The sequence below is a fragment of the Pseudonaja textilis genome, chromosome 5 (genome assembly GCF_049901715.1).
Source record: "Pseudonaja textilis isolate UNSWEBS1 chromosome 5, rPseTex1.2, whole genome shotgun sequence".
Taxonomy (NCBI): domain Eukaryota; kingdom Metazoa; phylum Chordata; class Lepidosauria; order Squamata; family Elapidae; genus Pseudonaja; species Pseudonaja textilis.
In genome coordinates, this window is record NC_141994.1 from 63,567,832 (window position 1) to 63,589,681 (window position 21,850).

The 21,850-nt window shown below is 42.8% G+C and overlaps 1 protein-coding gene across 2 annotated transcripts in view; it reads right to left on the bottom strand.

The window, feature by feature from the left end:
* Window positions 1-21,850, bottom strand: part of LMO3 (LIM domain only 3) — a 114,163-nt gene that overhangs the window by 86,676 nt on the left and 5,637 nt on the right. The gene's annotated exons all lie outside the window — the stretch shown is intronic.

The following is a 21,850-nucleotide window of genomic DNA, read 5'->3' on the forward strand; positions in this document are numbered from 1 at the left end:
ATGTTCCTCAAAATTTCTCCAGAATACTTCCCTTCCCATTTTATTGCTAGTCATTTTCAGTGGCAGAAGAGCCTAAGAAAGATTCTTAGATCAAAGATAGATCTGGCACCCTCTCCTTCCAGAGGAGAAGTCCACCAAAACGCCTGAGAACAATCATCTCCTTCCCACTGTTGTTTCCTAGCATCTCCTAAATATCGATTTAGTCCTTGATTTACAACTATTCATTTAATGACCAGTCGAAGTTACAACAGCAGTGAAAAGTGACTTATGACCTTTTTTTACACAACTGTTGCAGCAGCCCCACAGGGTGACGTGATCAAAATTTAACTCTTGGCAACTGGTTCGTATTTATGACAGTCTCAGACTTATTGATTATTTTTTGCGATTTCCTGACAAGCAAAGTCAGTGAGGAAGCCCGATTCTTAGCATCCATGCTACAAACTTAACAATTGCAGTGATTCTCTCTCTCTCTTTTTTTTTTTATAAATTTTATTTGAGTTTTCACAAAAAGAAAAGAAACACAATTAAAACATCTTTTTTGAAAGCAGTATAATCCCGGGTTTCATTTCTTCGTGCAGACACAATTTCAGATTCACGCTTATTTTTATATTCTATTCCATATCTTATTACAATTTTACATTTTCTACATAGCTTCTCCCCTCTTTTAATTTCCTCAATTTTATTATATTTATTTCATCTCAATTCAAATGATTTATATTTTTTGTCTGTCCTGTTTCAATTGTCTATTATCTTTTCTCATTAAACAAAATTTCTCCTGTAGTTACTGATTGGAGTATGACGCCTTTCTTTCCCCTAAAGTTATAACACTCAATATAAAACATAGCTTCCATTCGGATTCTGCTTGGTACATTCTTAAACTACACAATATTCTTATAAAAAAGAAAAAATTATAAATGTATATAATTAAAACAACATTCCAATTCAATTCTATCATTAATATTAAAATTCATTAAAGTCTTAAGATTTTTCATGTGACTTTTCAATTAAATATCATACCTCTATGGGAACAATTGTTAGCTTTCCATAATCAATTCCCCCACCCCCTCTTCACTTATATTTTATAAAACATTGACTAATTAAAGTGTTCCCATTCCTTCCTAATTCAATTTTCTCATTTATTTTACTTTATTCACAGACATTTCACTAAGTTACACTAGCCATTGTATCCCTCATTCTAATTGTATGCTGTTTCCAATTTTCTAAAGTTATTTCTATTTCAAATATAACAACACAATCTCATGTACCTTTACAGAATCCCCCTTTCAGTTAAATTTTTACCCATTATCTCTAAATAGGTTCTGTTTCTTTATATCTTGCTCCGGACCTTTGTGACTTCTTTTTCTTTCCCTCTTCCCTCTCTTCTCCCTCCCTTTTACCCCTTTGTCTCTCTACCTCTACTTCCCTCTTATGTATTCCCCTTTTCTGTTGTTTTCCAGTATTATACCTATTTTTCGAATTATTTTTCTTTTCTTTGGTTGTTTTTTTAAATCTTTAAGTTCTCCATCCTCTTTCCCCGCTTTCCTTTTTCTTCCCCACATAGTTACTTGTTCATTAAAGATGGCTTCTTCTTTGTCCCAGTCTTCTTGTTTTGCAGTCTTTTCTTGTTGTTTCTCATAGTTCCAAATCTCCATTTCTACGAATTGAAAAACGAAGCCAAAGGAACCCCTCCCTTCTTGTGCCTCTTCTTTGTACTTTTTAAGTTCCATTTTCAATTCATCGAAAAGTGATGCCATTGTAAAAAAAATTCAAACAACTACCCGATTAATTTTAGTCATTCAAATATAATAGCCCAAAATCCAAAAGTCACCAAGTAATCCAAATACACACAAACTGTTTCCTTTTGCTCTTTCTTTTTTTCCCCACTTTCTCTTCCTGGGGTTACTATTTAGTTGCAAAGTTTCAGTTAAAATGTATCTTTTAGAAGTCTTATTGAAATTTTACTTTAGATTCTTTTAAAGTCCAGGCAGTCTCCTCCCTCTTCCAGATCCTGCCCTTATTCTTTTTCTCTCCCTTCCTGCTTATAGAAGAAAAAGTTTTTAATGTCCAGAAATCTGTATTGTCCCTTTGGCATTTAGTTATATTTTCAGCTTAATTGCCTGTTGATGCCAAAGCAGATTTTTCCAATTTCTTATTCTTAATTGTCAATATAAGGAAGGAGAGAGAAATAAAAAAAAGCCAAACCTTTCCCTTTTCACTTTATTTCGCTGCTTCCGACTCTTCTTTGGGAGCGATGTTATTTCTTGTAAAATTTAAATTCCAGGGTACCTTAGTTATTGCTTTTTCAACTTAGCCTGGTCAGCCAAAACTTTCACTTCTTATCTTCCTCCTGCACATTCTTTTCCGGTTGAGTACTTCTTTGAGGTGGCCATTTCTGACCACCGCTCCTACCGCCTTTGGGAAAGGGGTTTGACCAGCTGAGGAGGAGAGATGAGGCTCTCCTCGACCCTGCTAGCAGTCTCCCCCTTCTTCACCACCTCTACGGGGTGGCTTAGCCCCAAAACCAGCCGGCTCGGGGTGCTCCAGGGGTGAGCCCAGGCAGAAACTGCACACGATCGCGGATTCCTGTCTGTCACTGAAGCCCTTCAAACTGGAAGAGCAACAATTGCAGTGATTCTCTTAACAACGGTGGCAGGAAAGGTTGTAAAATGGGGCAAAACTCACTTAGCAACTGCCTCACTTAGCAACACAAAAATTTGGGGCTCAGTTGTGGTCATAAGTCAAGGACTACCTGTAGAAAAGTTCCTTTTTTCAGTTGTGACACATCCTCCTTCATAAACATGGGTTTGTCTAATCCTGGTTTAGAGTCATCCAGGTTGATGATCACTGCCAACTCTTGTGTCAATAAATCTCCCAAGTTAATTTTGTGTTCTATGACAAAAACCTTCCTATTGTCCTTCCTGAAGGTATTATCCATAAATTTTCACTGGGTGACTCTGCCATTCTCCTTCTACGAGATAAAGACTCTTTTCTATCAATTCTCTATATATCATACATAGTTTTATATGTTCCTCTTTGGTCCTGTAGTGAAAGTTCATCAAAGCAAATTTTAATAGCAACCCTAAAAGTATACCGTACTCTCCCATTTTACTTTTTATGAGAGTAAATTTTATTTAAAGTAGATGAACATTAAAATATTTGTGAGAATCAGTATGACATACATACAAGACCGTACATACAACACATCACACAGCAGGACAAATATAAGCACATACCGTACGATTTCTAAGAGGACCTAAATGTCTATCAATATTGCAAAGTATGTACAAAAAAGGGAGAAATGAGAACCTTTTCTTTTTCCATTTTCTTTTGGTATTTTAGTTTTTGTTAATTTTGTTCCATTCATCTTATTTTTCCTTTTATTAACATTATATATTATATATTTAACAGTATTGTAATATTTTTTAAATATTTAAATATTAAATAATTAGCTTAAGACCAAAACTTCTATTGTACAACAAATACTTGGATGGGAGTCAGTGTTGGTTATTCCCGATGTTATATTCAACTCTGAATGAAAAAGCCAAATAATTTTAATGTTTTCAATATTACTATCCTACATTAGAATTGATAGCATTTTTCTTCTTCTCTATTTTCAGTACATCTAAATAATAAACAGCCAGTAACCTTTAATTATATAGGTAGTCCAAAACTTCCACTGCTAAGCAAGGCAGTTGTTAAGTGAGTTTTGTTCCATTTTATGACTTTTTTTCCACAGTTGTTAAGCAAATCACTGCAGTTGTTAAATGAATCAATCGGTCATTAGACAACTCTAACTTCCCCCACTGACTATGTTTGCGGGAAGCTTTCTTCGAAGGTTACAAATAGTGATCACGTAACACCACAACCACCATAAATACAGTACATGCCAGTTGCCAAGCACCTGAATTTTGATCACGTGACCATGGGGATGCTGAAACAATTGTAAATCTTTTTTTTTTTCAGTGCCATTGTCACTTCAAACAGGCACTAAAGGAACAGTTGTAATTCGAGAACTACCTGTATAAATGTGAAATTAGGAACAAAACAGAAAGAAGACTCCACAATTTAATTCCTCTTGACTGTAAAATTCATTGGATTGCTTTAGGATAGGGGTGTCAAACTCAATTTCATCGAGGGCAGCATCAGGGTTGTGTTTCACCTCGAAGGTACGGGGTGGGTGTGGTCAACTTGACATCACTGTGGAGGCCTAAATGCTCTGCCAGCAAATATGGGCTCCCAAGCTTAGGTTTTGGCTGTGGCGGCTTTCTGCAACCCTCTGCCAGAAAAAAACAGAACTTGGGAGCGCTCAGTTTTTTCTGGAAGAGGCATTGCTAGCCGGTCCTTTGCTATTTCCAGGTTGGCTCCGTGGGCCAGATCTAAGCACACTGTGGCCCACGTTCGGCCCACAGGCCTTGAGTTTGATACCCCTGCTTTAGGGAAACCATTATCCTCCCAGCACACGCTATCTTGTGGGATTGCCATCACAAGGGGTAAAATGAAGGCATTTTACCTCAAACTCCCAGAGAAAAGGAAAAATAGATGCAACAGATAAAATAAAATAAAGAGATTCATGTATGATCTTCACTACACGCGTGACCTAAATGTTTAAAGCTGTTTACCATAATCACCTGAACTCTCAATAGATCGAAAGATTGCCTCCTGTTGAAAATCCCTGATTTTATCCAACCCAACTTTTAGCAGTACAGATGTATATTTGGTTACCAGCCAACTAGAAGCCAGAAGTAATTTACCGCAACTAGGATTTGTTATTTTCTTTAGGTTCAATCAGGCACACTTGAGAAACAGATACTTTTCACAAAATCAGCAGTGAGCATGTAAACATCAGTCCAATTTTATTTATTTATTAATCAAGTTTATATAGCTGTCCGTCTGACTGGAGGCGATTCTGGATGGAGAACAACAGTTCTGATCAAAACAACCAATAAAAGCAAAAATACAAAATCTGTATTAAGAAATACCATAAAAATTAGACGTACAAACACAGGACAAAGAAGGATACAATGGTGCACTCATCAGTGGAGCCATCTGTGAGAATTTCTGGTCACTCAGGAGCCCCTGGCCTGAGAAGATAGCAAAGTCTTAAGGACTTTTGGGGATATTAAAAAGGATTGGGTAATTTGGGGGTGAAGAATATTTCATAAGATTTCCTTGGACCCACCAAGTGTAAGTCCTTAGCAGACTAGGACCTGATGCACACCTTCTCTGCCAAATCTAATGGAACAGGCTGATGTAACTGGGGACAGGTAACCAATCCCTTGCCATGAAGAGTTTTAAGGGTTAAAACCATAACTTTGAATTGGACCCAGGAGCAAACTAGCAACTGATGCAACTCATGGAAGAGGTATAACATATACTTGGAATGCACACACACAGTTAACTACCTGTACCACTGCTTTCATGCTAGCTGAAGCTTCTGAATACTCTTCAAGGGGAGCTCTGTATGGACTGCATCACAGTTATTCAATCTGGAGGTCATCAGGGCATGAGTGACTATGAGGAAGGCTTGTCAATCCAGGAATGGGAGCAATAGGCACACAAGACAGGCCCAGCGAATGTCCTCTTAGCCATGGCTGCTACTTGCTCATCAAGCAGGAGTCGTGACTTTAGAAGGACCTTCAGACTGTGTGTGCATCAGGTCTGAGGTACTGCAACACCATCCAGCACCAAAGAGGACAAAATCTTGCAGCCAGAAGGCCCCACAATGCAAAGTGACTCACTCTTTCAGGTTCTGGGGTCTAATGTTCCCCATCAAGACCCTTACAACCTTCAGACAACAGGGTAAGACATTCTCAGCATCTCTTAAATTGCTAGGGGTCAGGGTATATAATTAACTATCATCAGCATAGTGATGAACTCACTCAGCGGCCCCATTTAGATATTAACACGGACAGAAAGAAGCACCAAACTCTTGTGACATCTCATAGTAGGTCCAGACGAAGTGATCTCTACCCGCTCCAATCAACCCTGGCTGGAATTGATCCTGAAGCAAGGAAGTGAACCAACCCAACACCGCCACCCTCTCCTTCTTTCTCTGAACCAGTCCAGAGGGACACTAGAGTTGATGGTATCAAAAGCTGATACTGAGAGGTCAAGCAGGGCAAAGATGGATGCATTACCGCCATCCCACTACACCAGAGATCATGCAAAAAGCACAACCAATGTGGTTTCTGTCCTATACCTGACAGAAATGGCATTGACTAAAAAAAAAAAAAATCTAGGTAATCCACTTCTTCCGTGAACCTCAGAAGCTGCTGCGCAACCACTTCCTCTGCCTCCTTCGCCAAAGAAGGGAAAGTGAGAAGCCGAATGAAAATTATCCAATATGGCGGGATTCAGCAATGGCTTCCTGAGAAAGGAGGCAAACCGAGTCCTCTTTAAGAAGTAAAGGAACAGCCCCCTCAGTTAAGAGAAAAATGAACTGCTGTTAGTACCCACTAACACAGCACTCTCTGAGGTGGTTTCGTCAGCCAAGAGGGTCACGGATCTAAAAAGCAGCGAATTCATAGTCGTGAGGATCCTGTCCACTTCCTTAGGTCCAGCAGGCTGAAACTGTCCCCAAGAATCCTCCCCAAATACTTCCTCTGGACTTATGACAATGCCAGTGTGCAATTGAGAATAAATCCCAGCAATTTTATCCAGATGAAATGCAAATTCTTCTGCATGCCCCTATAAGTAGTACTCTGAGTCCCCCTTATCTAGGAGGGCCTGTGTCCCCCCCAAAAACAGGATTGTGGGGTGGTAACCTGTGGACACAATAGACACGGAGAAGTATTGCTGCTTTATCATCTTTTCCATAGAGCTGTCTCGAGTGTCCAGGTTGGGAGGAGCTCCAGTCTCGGCTCTCACAGGCTGAGCTTGAGATTGAGGCACGCCTCTCACCATCACGTGGTCCTCCGGGCGCGCCCCAGTTTTTTGCTCAGCCTCGTGGCAGTCAGGCTGGTTTTCTTTTTGCTCCTGGTCGTTCTAGCACCTTGTGTTTTCTTTTTTTTGATCAACTTGGACTCTCAGACAGCGCAGGAAACTGAGGTTTGAGCTCCCTAGGGAGCCTTTTTCTTCTAAGGGGAATTGTTTCACTATCCTTTTAAGGGAGAATCCAGCGCTCGAGCGCTGCCCCCCTCCGATTGCTGCCTTTTCGCTCCGTGCGAAGCTGCATCGCTTCTTTCCTGCCTGGTTTTGTTCTTTGGCCGTTTCCCCCACGAACGCCCTCTAACCCAGGGAGATGCTTCCCTGCCTCTCCCAGGTACTTCTTTGTGGCCTCCGGGCCTTTTAACTTCTCCTGGGAGATAGCCGCCGCTGGGGATTGTCTCGTCATTGCGCCCTCCATTTTGGGCTCCCTGTGGCGTCAGCCATCTTGGGAGTGGCAGGAGTCGCCGCCATCTTGTGTGTGGCCGCATGGCCGGGCGCCATTTTTCAGAGGCCTATAACAGGGTTTTTCTTAATGTTTTATAGGCAGACTCCAGACTGCCTATATCCTTGCCTGTTTGCACTTAGTTTCTATCAGGCTAACCAGGGTTAGTTGGCTCTGTAGCCCTTCCCCCAGCAGGCGAGTTAGCAGCTCTGCCATCCCCTTCCCCGGTCCGTCCGGCAGGGGTAGCTGCCTGGCGTTCAACTTTTGGCTAATTGGCTTCTGGCTAGGCCCTGCTGTGCAACAGCCTCCTATTTTAAAAAAAAAAAAAAAAAAATTTTTTTTGATCAAAAGGGGGTGCAAACGTGCGTTAGGATCCCGGCCTCTACGTAGGCCGCATCCAAACGTGCAACTGTCCGAGGACCCGTGATGGCACTTTACTTAAAATTTTTGGTTGGTAGCCCCAGGGACGCCTGCCACTGCTCGAGGCCTACCTGCAGGCCGCATTGTGTTTGATTCCTGGGCAGATCCTTGGAATGTCCAAATCCCTGCTGGTACCTTGCAATCCTGCCTTGGTACTCCTCTAGATATAGGAGTCTACTGGCTACACAGTCTCTCCCCAGCAAGGGAGGTAGCAGCTCCGCCATCCCCTTCCCGGTCCGCCCGGCAGGGGCGGTTTTTGGCATCCATCTTTGGCAATTGGCTTCTGGGCTAGGCCCTACTTCTCAACAATGTGCAAAGCACCTCTGTTGCCCTTGACCTAGGGGGGTGCGAAACGAGTACTGGGTTTCCCGGCCCCTGCTTAGGCTGTGTCCAGCCTTGTTAATCACCTCACGTTAATCAAGAACTTTTCCTCCTTTCTCCTCTCCAGATGGCAGACGACAATGCATCTCGTGGCACTTCCTGAAGGCCAAGGCTAAGTCTCACCACCTGCGCAAACAAGCACAGGAAACATCCAAAGCCTCTCAAAGGGATGCCCTTAGGCGACACAGGGCCCTTGAAAAGGAGATTGACAGACGCTCTAAGGAGTCAAGCTCTGTGCCTCTGGACCCTTCCAATCCCACTCCCTCTACCTCCACCCATCCTCCTTCCTCCCCTGCTTCTGCCTCTTCATCGCAGCCTGGACAGGCCCCTGAGGCCACCTTCCCCCCCGCTGCTGCAGGTCTGGCACCGGAGGAGCCTCACCCACCCCCCACGGTGGAAATCCCCGAAAATCTCAAACGAGCGATGGAGCTGGCCATCCGGCACGGGATAGCACAACAGTTTCAGCAGCTGACCGGTCTGGCCCCTAGGCCTGAGGCCCCGAGGCTCGAGGATCAGCAACTTCGCATGGTCAGGTAGCTCTCCACGGGACTTGACCCTGCCCTTGGAGATGGAGGAGATGGAGGCCCAGGAACTCGGGGACCCTACCCTCTTTGGGGACGAGGAGGATCTCGAATTGGGGTCTGTCGTAGACAGTGAACTCCTCTCGGGAGCAGGCCCCCAGAAGGGGACATGTCGGAGGACGAGGGCCTCTCTCCAGGCCAGCCCGCGTTTCTGGGGCTGTTTAAACCACATCTATTTAGGTCCCTCCTGTTCAAGGCCAGGAATACTCGGGCCTGAACCTCCCCCCACCCAACCCAGCGGCATCGGGGTTCCTCCCGACTCCATTTTCTCCCAGCCTGTGGTGGAAACCGAAGTGATTCCTGTCCCACCCATATTCTCTGACATGGTCTCAAGGCAGCTAGCCTCCTCGGGCCTCCTCCCCTCCCAACGCCCAGGACAAGCGGTTTTTTAATCTTGAACCGCAGTTCTCTACCTTGCTCGATCCCCCCTGTGGACGCAGCCCGTAGTAGGTCTGGCCTCCCGCTCAACTCCCAGCGAGTCCTCGAAGCTCTCCAGCCCGAGGACAAACGAGCTGAACTGGCCCTGCGCCGCGCTCATCTCTCTGATGCCTGGGCGGTCAGGGCCTCCACGGCCGCGTCTTTTTCACCAGAACCTCCATCAAGTGGCTCCAGCAGCTCAAGCAGCACGCCCCGCAGCTAATCTCAGAGCGCACCAGGATATTGCCAAGATCCTGGCCGCAGCCGAGTTCTCTGCAGACGCCACCTTCCAGGCTGCAAAATTCTCCACCAGGGCCATCTCGTCCCAGGTCACTGCCCGTCGCTTCTCTGGCTCCGCCACTGGCAGGCGGACGTAAAAACAAGGCTAAGCTAGCATCAGCCCCCATCTCTGGGGGAAGCTATTTGGACCGGTTCTCGACCCATTCCTGGCCGAGACCCGCAACAAGCGCAAATATCTCCCTTCTCTTGCTAGGAGGTCTGATTTCAGAGGTTCCTCTCCCTCTTCTCGCCAAGGTTCTTCCTGCTCTTCCTCCTTCCCCAGGTACTACCAATCATCTCCCTACAGGCCTCCCGACCGATCGGAACCAGACAGGTCCGGAGGCACCTCGCCCAGGAAGCCCTCCCGGGATCCGGGAGAGGTTTGTTCCGCTGCTCCCGATAATGCAGTCGCCCCAGGTGGCTGCCCCCCCCCCCAAAAAAAAAAAAAAAAAAAAAGAAAGAAAGAAAGAAAGAAAGAAACAAGTATAAAAACGAGGAGAAGGAGAGCGAGAAAGCCAATCCTCTTCAGGCTTCTCGCCTAGTCTGGCTCCACTCTGACACTTAACTCCTGCAAAATCTCTTTCTCTTCAGCCTTGCCCAAACCGTTGGGGAAGCCTAATCCCTCATATCTGCCTTACCTCTCCATACCAAGACTCCCGGTAGACCATACGGCTCCCGGACGCAGGCTCATAGTCTGGAGCACCCTTGTCCTCCTCACCTTGCCCCAGGGCATCTGGCCGGCAACACATTTATCCCCACCCCATGTTAGCTGGGGTTCCTTCTCTGGGCCCCGGCCCACAGCCTCATAATCCAGATACACGGACCCCTTGCCCTGGTCCTCACTACTACCCTTAGTTCCCTCTGGGGCGGTCCTTGGTCAGTTGGCTCTTGAGCAGGGCCGACCGCCTCGCTCTGGGCGGAACCAAACTTGGTCCCCACTAGCACAGGTCACAGTTTGGGAACTCCTTACGCCTCCCTCCATCACTCTGACCTGGAGTTCTCTCAGGGGGTTCCCAACAGGGTCTATCCCATAACACCCTAGGGCGTCCCATCGCCACCCTCGCAACGGTGACCCTCCGGTTATTGAGGGCGCCCCTCACTCTGGCTAGGTCTTCTCAGGGGAACTTCCATCCTCGCTCTGCCCGGCTCCTCGCCGGGTCCCTGACAAGGTTTTGGCCGCTCTACCTAGTCTCCTTGCCCCACGGTCTCAGTAAGCATCCGTGGCATCCCGGCAGGGCTACCTTTAGACAGCCCGCCTCCTTCATCAGGCCCTCTCGTTGAGGCATTCCAACCTCCGAGGGGTTCTCCTGTTGGGCGTGCCCTCCAGCGGGTCATCAGGGTTCCAGGAGAGGTCCCATTCCAGACGGGAGCCCGCCCGCAGGACTAGCCAAGCTTTGGTATGTCCCAACCTGGACACTCGAGACAGCTCTATGGAAAAGGGGCGTTGGTTCTTACCTGATACGCTTCTTTTCGTAGAGCTGTTGAGAGTGTCCAGCCCCACCCGTAGGCCGTCTGGTGGGAAACCCTGCTGTTCGACCGAGCAAACTAATATTTTTTTCCTGAGTAAGATGAGAACAGGACCTTCCTTCTCGTCTTCGCAAAACTGGGGCGCGCCCGGAGGACCACGTGATGGTGAGAGGCGTGCCTCAATCTCAAGCTCAGCCTGTGAGAGCCGAGACTGGAGCTCCTCCCAACCTGGACACTCTCAACAGCTCTACGAAAAGAAGCGTATCAGGTAAGAACCAACGCCCCTTTACTGTCACAAAAGCCTTAATATCAACTCTAACCCATGTTTGATTGAATTCGTTTGGGTGCCAGCAACTTTCTAGATGTCTCTTTTCCTTTTTCATCTCCGTCAACTCCTCCATAAACCAAGGGGGAAGGCAGGATCCTTGAGAAAGGGGACAATGCGTGGGCACAATCCAATCTCCCTATTTCAAGCAAGAACCAAGGCTTTGGACCAGGGGTGTCAAACTTGCATCATCATGTGACGTACGTGGCTTTTTTCCTTTGCTAAACTGGGCGTAGCCAAGTGTGTGATGCTTCCAGCCCATGGGCCACAAGTTTGACAGCCCTGCTTTGGATGGACCATGCAACAGACCAATAAGAATAACCACCACCCCCAGCTCCCAACCATGACAAAAGGAACAATGTGAGCTCCGTTGATGCAGGAGAAGAAATGGCAGAACCTGGAAGTGGAGTTAAAAGAGGGATCAGCCTAGAATCCCTACATACTCAAGCGGACTAAGTCCAACCTCTCTTGAATTCTATTAACTTTCATTTAACGTCAAGCAGGTGCATTCATTGAGAAGATTCCTGTGCATAGATTGTTTAGCCATGAATCAGTTTCATTGGACCTTCGTGTGTGAACCTGGCCTTTCACACCCCATCTTGCCACTGCTCTGACAGGAACACCAAATCCAGAGTGAGACCAGTATCCCAAACTAGACTCTGAACAAGCAGGAGTTATGGCTGTGGTGGAAGCCATGAACTCCTGACTACCTCAGAGTCTTTTTCCAGGGAAAGCAGATTAAAGTCCCCCAGAATCATAAATCTGGGGGACTCTACTCCAAACTGAATATGGAATCAAAGATCTTAGGCAAGGAAATTGTTCGATCCTTAACAAGACACTTTTCTCTGAACTGGACCAGATCATTCCCAGGTCACTACAGAGGTTGAATATATTCTCAAATATAGTAATTTACTGCAGAGAACAGCAATGTAGAAGAGGAGAAAGATTATGACAGAAGGACCAGTTCTATTCCTTGTATCAAAGGAATGGAGATTTAGCTGAAGAAAAGAAATACAATCAATCATTCTTGCTTTGAAATAATCAAAGATAGTTTTATTGAATATGCAAGCCTCAGGGAGACATATTGACTTAACTCACCAATTATACTAATAATGTGGTTTATCTGGTTTTGGTTTAAGGTTTGGGGCAAGCCCAGTCACAGCAGATGGCTTAGCTCATGATATGAATTCATCCCATTGTGATTAATTCAATAAACCAAACTAAGTAAACAACGGCTTAACCTGACAGATGACTTGAATGCCAGTTCTGCAAACCTGCATGAGACAGAATTGTAGCATCCCAGATTTCTTTCTTTAAAAAAAAAAAAAAAAGCAAGTGGTGAAATTTATTTGGCTGCTACTCGTCAGAACTATTTGAAATAATAATCAGATGGAACCAAAGCTATAGGGCACCTGTTCATGTATGCAACAAAACTATCCACAAATGTGAATCATGGTTAGCTGAATGTTGAAAGCAGCTTCCACATTATGAGGCAAAACTAAACACCACCACAGAAACAATTTACAAAAGTTGTTATGGATGGCACAATGCTTAAATGAGAGTATAGCATCGTGTCACATCTTTTCTATAAGACGCTGCATGAGATTTGAAATTATATACATTTTAATGCTACCAGAATCAAAAAAAAATTTAGAAAAAAACCCAGTCCTTATTTCCAAAAGATTGTATTTTGCATGTGGCCATGAAGCTTTGATTGATAGGATGACAAAAGGAAAGGAGATCTTTTTTTGGTGTGGCCCTTGCCTTCTGGAACATCATTTTCCCCAAAGCGAGTTTGGCTCCAGCCCTTCTGAAAGACCATTAAAACTTGGCCTGTGGTTCCCATGGAAGCATAGGTAAAGGTAAAGGTTCCCCTTGCACATACGTGCTAGTCCTTTCCAACTCTAGGGGGCGGTGCTCATCTCCGTTACAAAGCCGAAGAGCCAGCACTGTCCGAAGACGTCTCCATATCCAGCATGAATAAACGCTGACGGCGCATGGGACATTGTTACCTTCCCACCAAAGTGGTCTCTATTTTTCTACTTGCATTTTTACATGCTTTCAAACTGCTAGATTGGCAGAAGCTGGGACAAATAACGGGAGCTCACTCTATTACGCGGTGCTAGGGATTCAAACCGCCAAACTGCTGACCTTTCTGATCAACAAGCTAAGCATTTCAGCCACTGAGTCACCGCGTCCCTTCATGGAAGCATAGACCCCATGAAATGGTTGTATTGCGTGTAAGCCTAGAATGAACTAACCCACTTGTAGTTGTAGTTAGGAGTTTTCAACTGCTTTTAATTGTATTTTAATATTTCTATTTTAATGATCTTGCTTGTTAGGCTCCATGTTTTAACCATATATCCTGCCCAGAGTCACAAATTTGAGATGGGAGGCAATATAAATTTAATGAATCAATAAAATAAATTTAATAAATCGAGAAAATAAATATTTTAAGTATCAGCAATACAGAGGGAGAGAGAAGCGAAAACAGGATATGAGCAAGTGTCATTTATGTACACATCCTTCAGCTGAGAATGAAGATATTATTAATTTAGCAGAAAATAAAGTGGGTTTTTCCTTAAACCCACTTTTATTATTTTTAATACATCATTGATGTTGCTGCAAAATGCACCGGTTATGTTCCAGGTTTTCTAGGAGTAAAATTCTATGGCAAATATTCTTGGGAAAATATGTAAATCCATATTTAATTCATGTGAGCGTGGCTGGTTTTGAATTATTATAAGAGAAAAGCTTGCAAGATTGGGCCACATTTACTCACAGGCAAAAAGGGGTTTTTTTTTTATCCTGATTCTAATGTCACTGTCTCCGTTCTTCAGGAGAGGGGCTTGGAAAAAAAAAATACATGAGGTTTGCCAAAGGTCAGACTGGCATCTGTCAAGAGTAAAGGGGGATGAATACATTTCAATTACAAGACTGGGAGAAAATAAATGCCTTGAAGCCAAGCAATGTACCTTTTCCCCAACTGTTTGCAAATAAAAAAAAAGAACAAAAAGGCTGAAATTGCAGCAGCAGGAGGACGGAAGAATCTAGCAATTTTTATTTCTGCAGTTTGCAAATCTAGCATGGGTTTCTCATAACTTTTGTCTCTTAAAAATTCGTACTAGAAACTATTGTATTTGGGAGGTGGGATATTTTTTTCTAACTAGCACTGGTTTGGCAACTTTTACCTGCAAAATTATTTTTGTCCATTGTTGTCATGAATATGTGCATAGACCTGTGTGCACCATGCAAAACGGGATGAGTATAAATTTTGAAATTGGTGTTTTTATTCTTACATACAATGCAAGAAGATGAAATTACATCCATTCTGTCTACTGTCTCTCCCATTCCTAATTGTAGTATCTAAAACATCAAGGGTTAATGTGCAGAAAGCAGAGCTATGAGCAAATTATAATGATGGTATCAAGATTAAAAACTGAATTATTCTGTAAGAGTTTTGTGCTGTCCCAGCAACCAACAATATACTGTTAACATATGCTGTATATCATTGGTGTTTAGGCATTTACTGGTATAGGGATATTTATTTATTTGTTAATGGAAAGAATTCTTCCAAAGAGATGAATGCAACAGAGATTTTTATTATTTAAATAGTGTTGTGGGGTTTTTTTTTTTGTTTCAGCAATGCAGAAGAACTCAAGATCTGTGGCAACTTGGTTTAGTACATAATTTGCAGTTGCCATTGCTACTGTAAGTCCTAGAGATGTTTTACATCAAGTTTATAAATAAGTAGACACGTATTGTAGGTAGGAAGAGGATTGGATCAAGTAGTTTAACAGCAGGTCAAAGCATTGTAGCTTTTATATCAAGTTGGCATATCAGCAGCAGAGAGAATTGCCAGATCATAATTGGAAGATGTTCTGCAAACGAACAGTTCAAGATCTGATTCCTGTAAATTAACATACATTCATTCATATCCCACCTTTATTCTACCATAGAATCCCAAGAGAACTAGCGCAGAGAATAAAAACATAAATCCAACTAAAAAAAATGAAAACAGAGTAAGAGCAGCATTACTAAATCATTAGCAGCAGGCACAACACTGTCTTCTGAAGATAGAAAGATCGTTTCATGTTCACAATCTCACAGCTCCCATTTCAGACAACAGCGGAACAGACTGCATATGGGCAGATCCAATTGAACCTACGCATCTTAAGAGGTTCATCATCTGAATGTCTACAGCAGTATTCCCTAACTTAGTAAACTGCGCACAAATTGGGATTACAACTACCAGAATTCCAGACAAATAAAAATCAGATAGAAATCTAATGAAATAAATTACTGGGCAACACTAATCGCAAGTGCAGTCTCCTTTGATCCAAGTTTAACTCTTTGTGACTTCAATAGAAGACAATATTTGTAGCTCAGGGTTGAACTGTAGGGCTCTTGGTGCTCTCTGAGGTTGGTGGTCTTCTTCCAGATGTTTCACTACCAAACTAGGTTACATCATCAGTGCTAAAAGTGTGTGTGTGGGGGGGTGCTTTATTTTTATATACTAGTGGCATGCCCTATCAGTATTGGTGGGACTGTTCTTTGTGACTTTTTAGATCCATCCATGTAATTCTCCTGACAACTATGTGCCTTGTTCCAGGATATTTTTTTAAACTTCCCAGGGCGACCATGCTTAGTTTCCCAGACCAGAAAATCACCAGGATGCTGCCAACTGCTGAGTCAAGACTACTTAAGGCTTTACCTAAAAGGAAGAAACTGTTCACATGTACAATTCAAGAATCAGCTAAATTAGTTGCTCTAAGGCATTCTATAATCTACAGTAGCCCAAAACATTTCTGAGTGTTTCTCAAAGCTTCATCTTGTTTAATGATGGGATGTTAGTTGCTCTGTCTTGTACTTTGAAGACATGGGGAAGAATTCTGTTTTTTTTTTCCTTTTGTTTTTCACATAAGAAATTATCAAAATGGAACATGCATTCAAAAACCTTAGACAGACAGGTTTCAATCACTTCTAAAAGTCTGGAATTGAGCACAGTATGTTCAGCTGTATTTATGGTGCTAAATTAAGCTTGCCTGATACATGGCCGCTTTTCTGACTACTTGTTTCTAATATCAAGTAAAAGGAAAACTGATGCTCTCCATGCCAGGAATAGCTGTACCGATAAAGGATAATACTTGTAACTCGGCGTTGAAATGAGAGGTCTTTGATGCTCTCTGAGCTTGGTTGTTTTCTTGAAGGCATTTCATTACCCAAACTAGGTAACATCAGCAGTGCACTGATGATATTACCTACTTTGGGTAATGAAACATTTGTAAGAAAACAACCAAATAACTCAGAGAGCACCAAGGGAATAGCTCTGTATTGAATTAGGCACAAGACTTTTTTGCTAACAAGTCTGTAAAATATGCAAATATCTTGATCAACAGAACATACTTAAAATGGTTAAACTCCGAGTGCAGAAGAAACCCAAAATGGGAAATATATCCAGTTTGACTTCTGGCTACCGCCTTGACACCTGAATTTTAAATATCTCTGCCCACTCATCTCAGGGGAATCGGAGCCTAATCAGGAGCAGGCATATGTTTGTGCATTTATTAAAGTCTGACTTCACACTGGTGGAAAATATCAGTGTAATAATTGTCTGACATTTAAGATAGAGACCTTGTCTTTTCTTACATAAAATCAGATGGGTTGGTATTCAGAATAGTTTTTTGAGAAAGGATGCCAAGACCAAGATCTATTCCTTCCTTGGAAATATGCCAGTATCTTTGTTTGTTTGTTTTTTTAAAAAAACAGTTAAAACTTAAATATAAAAGTTACAAAGACAACTCAAACATAGATTTATACTAGTATGTGAAAGAATTTAGACCTTAAAGCGAAGTAAAAAAGCTGTTCCTAGGAGTGTTTGCTAGGGAGTAAAAAGTAATCAATATTTTTTTTTACCACATGTAAAAAAAAAGGTGGGACTTTGATTATATCTTTCTGGCTGCCATTTTGACTATTTTGACCCACGGTATCTTAATATCCCCTGCTATTATTGTTCCTAGCATTCTGTTTTTGGAACCTGTCTCCTCACTTCAAGGAGGTCTCCTCAGACTATGCTATCCAGTTAGAAGAGTACTACTAGCGCTAAAAAGTGACGTTCCCTCATGTCCTCCATATGTCCCGAGGACATTTTAAGGTTCCAAGTGCCCACAAGCCATTAGGTAGTTTCGGGGGTGGGGTGGGGTGAGGGGGAGGAAGTGGTGTCAGGACAAAAATGGAAAAGGATATAATGACATACAAGTCAATTGATTCAATATAATTCCAAGGGTTTGCGATGGTGGTGAATATCTGTAGTTCGGGTGTATGATGAGGGTGGAGATTCGTTCTCCAAGCTTGTGGGTTGGTTTCCAAATGTTTCATTACCAGGTTAGGTATCATCTTCAGCAGAGTTTAGGAAGCTTTTAAATGAAAGTTTTTAATGAAACATTAGGAAACCAACCCCCTAAACTTGGGGAACTAACCTCTACCCTCATAATTCCAAGGGCTTAGCGTTTTTCCCGCTTTTGCAAACAGCTGTGCAAAAGACTCACATATGGGGATTGCCTCTAACTTTGGAGCCTCTAATGTACTAAACTAAACCATGAATTGTGATTTGGAAACCCAGGGCCTAGGAACATAACAGTATATTGTAGAGGGCTGGGGGAATAGCCCTGAGGTACAGAAAAAATGCTATGCAAGGCAATAAATAGATCAAGGGTCTTCAAACTTGGCAAGTTTAAGACTTGTGGACTTCAACTCCTAGAATTCCTGAGCTAACGTTACTGGAGGAGGAATTCTGGGAGTTGAAGTCCACAAGTCTTAAAGCTGTCAAGTTTGAAGACCCCTGCAAAAGATAAATGAGGGCTGAGGCTGCGATGGGAACATAACCTGAATAAACATTTCAGACAAGATTTCCCTAGTTCAGACATGCATGATTTTTTACTATAGATTTACAGTTGTAGTAGTATTGACCTACGTACGTGATATTGGATTCCTACCCTGATCTAGCTTGAACACCCGACATATCAAACTAATCCAAAATAGAAGAAACTGCACTGTTCCTATCAGCCTCATCTAACATTCTTACCTTTGGCCCTAGAAACTGAAATACAGGTATAGACATACAACCATAATTGGGACAAGAATTCCCATTGCTAAGCAAGTCAGTTGTTCAGCCGATTTTATGAACTTTTCTGCTATGGTTGTTAAGTGAATCATTGCAGTTATTAAGTGATTTCTGTGGTTATTAAGTGAATCTGGCTCTTCCTCCATTGACTTTGTTGGTTGGATTCAGGCCGGGTAGGCTGCAAGTGGCAATCACACGACCCCAGGACATCACAAACGTCACCAATGTGGATTGCCAAATGCCCGAATTTTGATCACGTACCTGTGGGGAATGCTTTAACGATTCTTAAGTGGGAGGATGTACTGCAACACATTTTTTTGCAGTGCTGTTGTAATTTTGAATTACAAATTGTTGTGGACTACCTGTATCTTTCGAATAGTAGATAGAGGAAGCATTTGAACCAGCATTCTGATGCATTTTGGAATTGACCTGCGCAGCTAGATTGCCCTTCACTCAGCTATGCCAGCAAGGGCATTTCCCAAGTATGCTATGGCTAGTCATGGTGACTCATAAGACCCACACTGGTCAGGGAGGGAAAAGGGTAGAAAACCCACACATAGTCCTTTACTCTTCCCAGTTGTCATTATACACGCTTAAAGACGAAGACATCCCAAAGCTGCTTTTTCAAGAGGCAACTGGATTTTCTGGTTCTTCTCTGAAGACGTTTTGCTTCTCATCGAAGAAGCATCTTCAACTCTGAACAGCATTCAGTCAGAGCTGAAGAAGCTTCTTGCGTGAGAAGTGAAACATCTTCAAGGAAAAACAAAGAAAGTCCAGTTGCCTCTTTAAAAAGCACCTTTGGGACATCGAAGGGGCTACCACGAAGAAGAGGGGGTCAAGTCAGGTAGATCCAAACTACTTGAATGCAGGATAAGGAGCAATGGATGGAAACTAATCAAGGAGAGAACCAACCTAGAAATAAGAAATTTCCTGACAGCACCTTTGAGACAAGTTGGATGACTGAGAATCTCCAGACATTTAAAGACTAAGACATTTTCAGATGGATGTGCGTTGATATAATACTGATGCCTGTCTCCCTACCCCCTGGTTTTTACTAATAATCTGTGTAGGGTTAGGATTAGATTTCTGCATCACTGCATGATAGGGAACATACGCAGCATAGGTGCTGCATTTATACTATGTTTATATCTCCTCACTTCATCCACAGGTCTCTCTTCTAAGCTGCTCCCATTTTGTCGTGTGAATGTGCCTTGCCTTCTGCCGGCCTTCCAACAGGAAATCAGATCAGCCAATCAACCTGCAGGACACAAAATCTCCACAAAACGCATAGTAGATTTGGGAGGTACGTGCATCAGCCTGTTAGCAACCATCTGCAACCTACACTTATCCATCAACTCCTTCAGTGTAGGAATATGTCTACACACCGTTGTGGACAAGTCTAAATCAAGTTAGAGAGGCTACTTGGGCCTCGTTGAGAACATGATGGAAAATATGCATGATGTTTGCAAGGTTTAGTCATGGAAGCTTATGAAAGTTGGGTTTCATTCTCAGGTTAGCTAAAAAAAAACCTACTTCAAGACAAGTCCCCCATTAATATGACAAGCTACTAGAAAAAAAGTTTTGTTATATTTAAAGGGATTTTTACATACTGAATTCCAGTGATGGTAGTAGACTTTTCACAGCTTTGTTGTTCGACAACACAGCTTAGGGAATGAGAATTAGTTCAAATGCTTGGCCCTTTTTGCATGGGAGAGGAACACAGAGTTAAAGCTTTATCAACCCTGATCAACTTTTCAAAATAATGCTGCAGATTTGGGAGTACGCTTTTAAAATCATTGCAGAGAACAATCAGCTTCCTCCAGGGATGCCATCTGTGTAGAGAGTCCAAAACAAGATAAAGTTCTTAAATAAATGTAACCAGCCAATAAATATTCAGCCCTGAGTGATCAATTCTTTATTATGGGTATCAGGTCATCATGCAGGAAAGCGAGGGCAACAATGCAGCATCATTGTTTTCTATTAAAAGTGGTAGATTAAATAATAAAAAAGGATTAGGTTCAGCTTCCTGCTCTTTCACTTCTTTTAAAATCCAGCTTTCTCCAGGACCATAGTTCCCTTAAATGCTGAACTTCAGTATACTATACTTCCCTTGGGTTTTGTTATTTGGAAATAATAAAAACTAAAATTCAACTTGCCTGGAAGGTACTAGGTTGGAGAAGATATAACGCCAAGCCATATAGAGATAGCCGTCCTTGACTTATGACCGTAATTGAGCCCGGAATTATGGTTGTAAATCACTGTGGTTGTAATTTGAGGTATTATGTGACCAGACTTGATTTGACATTTTTTGCAACAGTCATTAAGAGAAAATCAACGTCATTAAGCAAACCCATTTCCCCCCAATGAAACTGGAAATAAACCCAGAAAGCAGTAAAAAAGTCACGAATTGTAGTCACATGGTAGCAAGACACTTCAAATGGCCATAAGGGTGAGCTAACTGCCAAACACCCAAAACGCCATCATGTGACTGTGTGTGTCTGTGTCTGTGTGTACACATATATAGCCATCATAGCTTCAAAAATGGGTCATAAATAGCTCTGTGGAGGTATGTTGTAACTTCAACTAATCATTAAGCGAATGGTTCTAAGTTGAGAGCTACCTGTAACCAGGAATAAGCAGCCTTGTGCTTCCTTATGAACCAACGCTGCCAGTGGTGATGGACTGTAGGAGTTGGAGTTCGGATTTGTGACTCACAAGAGTATTAACAATCCTTAACTAGGACCATAACTGGGATTAGAATTCCCATTGCTTAGCAAGGCAAGTTGTTCAGTGAGTCATGCTCATTTTTTTCCTACCTTTTTTGGTCTTGGTTACTAAGCAAATCATTACAATTGTTAAGTGAATCATGCAGTCATTAAGCAAATCTTGGCTTCCTCCATTGACTTTGCTTATAGAAAGCTGTCTGGGAAGGCAGCATATGACGATCACAAGACCCTAGGACTCTGCAGCCACTGTAAGTACATGCTGGCTGGCTGTATTTTGATCACGTAACTATTGGGGATGTGAGCCCATCCTGGCTGTTAAGTCACTTTGTTGCAACTTTGAACAGTCACTGAATGAATGGCTGTAAGTAGAGGACTACCTATATACTGCAATTACATGCTCCTTTGCACATAAATAATGCTATAGGAATGTTGGAAGAGCAAACTGCTCAGGAATTAGTTTAAGAGTCGTGACTGCCTCTTTGCTGGATGTGTTCAAAGGGAGGCTAGCCAGCCTCGGATGCTTTGAAATTAATTTCTATGCTATGGGTAGGGCAGGGAAGAATGGCCTAGCTGCCCTTTCTAAAGCTTTAAAATTCTAGGATTTTGTTATCTGTACCAGTGCAAACAAAAACTCAATGAGCCCCATCTTAACTAGCAAATTTTAAGTCTTCCCAAAAGTTCCACTTAAAGAATTTGTTTTCTTACAAGCAAAACTGTGGCTTTGACACCCAGTCCTGTTACAGCTCAATAGCTGGCCAAGTT